Genomic DNA, 1,710 nt, shown 5'->3' with positions numbered 1-1,710 from the left:
GTGGGGGGGGGGGGGGGAGTTTGATGGCAAGGCAGCTGAGCTAATAGAAATACAGTTAATGCTTCAAGGCAAAGCTGGTAAAAACAATCCCTCAATTATTGTTTTTTTGGCTGGGACATGGATTTTTGAGGAAATTATTTTTTTTTCTAAAACAATTTCCATTTTCACTGAAAATTTCAATTCTAAAATATCACATTTAATAAAATCATTCACAAGACAAAACAAGATAATCTCTTGGCCAGCTCCAAGCAGGGTGGAGGGTGGTCTCTTTCTGTCTATGTCTCCCTGGTTCTGGGTACACCACAGTGAGTAATTTGCATATGTTGCAAGATACTGTCTTCTTTTGCTAATGCCACCTAGGCCAAAATTATGGTATTATTTGCACTGTCTATCTCCACTTCAGAAGACTTGTCAGCTTAGCTCAGACCAATGGTCCACCTATCTCTAACATGATGCTTCATAGCTCTGGCTTTTGTTTGTATTTCGTTTTTTTTTATACTGTCTTTTATCTGTTCAAATTCCCTTCTTCTCCTTCACTGATTTTTTTTTCTTTTCTACTTACCAGTTTCTTCTACCTACTTTTCTTGACCATTTCCCCTTATCTTTTCTACTTCATGGCTCCTTTCCTTTTATCTATCTATTGTTATGAAGATTCCTTAAAAAATAGACACAACCGGTTCTTTACAACAAATCAGCACTGATAGTGCTGGACAGTTCAGGGGATAGCAATGGGCTACCAAGTAGCGCTGTGCGAAATGGCACCGTTCTGTTTTGACCTGCGTTTTGCCATTTTGACGGAACTACATTTCATTTCAAATTTTGTTTCGACTCAAAACCGCTGTTCCATTTAGTTTCGTCATAACAGTTTCGCTGTTTCAACCCTGTTTCCACGTTTTGCCCATAGGCTATAATGGGGAAGCATGAAACAGCCTATAGCTTTGTCATTTCTGGCCTGATTTGGATAAAACTTGCAGGAATGGTAGCCCCTTTGGAGAGCATGAAGTCTGACAAGTTTCAAGGAGATAGATGCAGGAGATTTGGGGAAACTGCTCCTCAAAGTCTTGAAAGAAAAAACTCATGTCATGTGTATGTGTTAAGCCACAGCATGGTCAAAATGGCAGGTATGCTAGCCCCTACTGAGACCATGAAGTCTGATAAGGTTCAAGGAGATAGGTGCAGGGGTTTTGGGGAAACTGCACTTCAAGCTGTGGACAAGCAAAACTTGTGACATAGGTAACACTGTGTGTGTGTTAAGGTGCAGCAGGGTGAAAACTGCAGGCCTGCTAGCCCCTATTGCAGCCACAAAGCCTGCCAGCTGTCAAGGAGATAGGTGCAGGGGGAGTCTGGGTTCTGGGTTCCTGCACCCCTAGCTGCTGAAAGGCAAAACTCATGAAATGGATACCCGTGCAACTGTGTCTGTCTTGGGGCACAAAGTGGGGTGGGGGACTACTGCAGGCCTGGCTGCTAGGCCCTGCTATGGGCATGAAGCCTGCCACCTGTGTCTGGCTTAGGGCACAGGGGGGTGAAAAGACTACTGCAGGCCTGGCAGGCCCTGATGCGGCCACAAAGCCTGCCAGCTGTCAAAGAGATAGGTGTAAGGTGGTTCTGGGGCCCTGCAACTCTGGCCGCAGGCAGCCAAAACTCATGACATGGGTGGGTAACACTGTGTGTGTGTTCAGGTGTGCCCTTCCTGGCACTGGGGCCTCGGCA

Source organism: Gavialis gangeticus, unplaced genomic scaffold (assembly GCF_001723915.1).
Source record: "Gavialis gangeticus isolate Ggan-Ray unplaced genomic scaffold, GavGan_comp1, whole genome shotgun sequence".
NCBI classification, from domain to species: Eukaryota; Metazoa; Chordata; order Crocodylia; family Gavialidae; genus Gavialis; species Gavialis gangeticus.
This window is presented reverse-complemented; position numbering follows the sequence as displayed.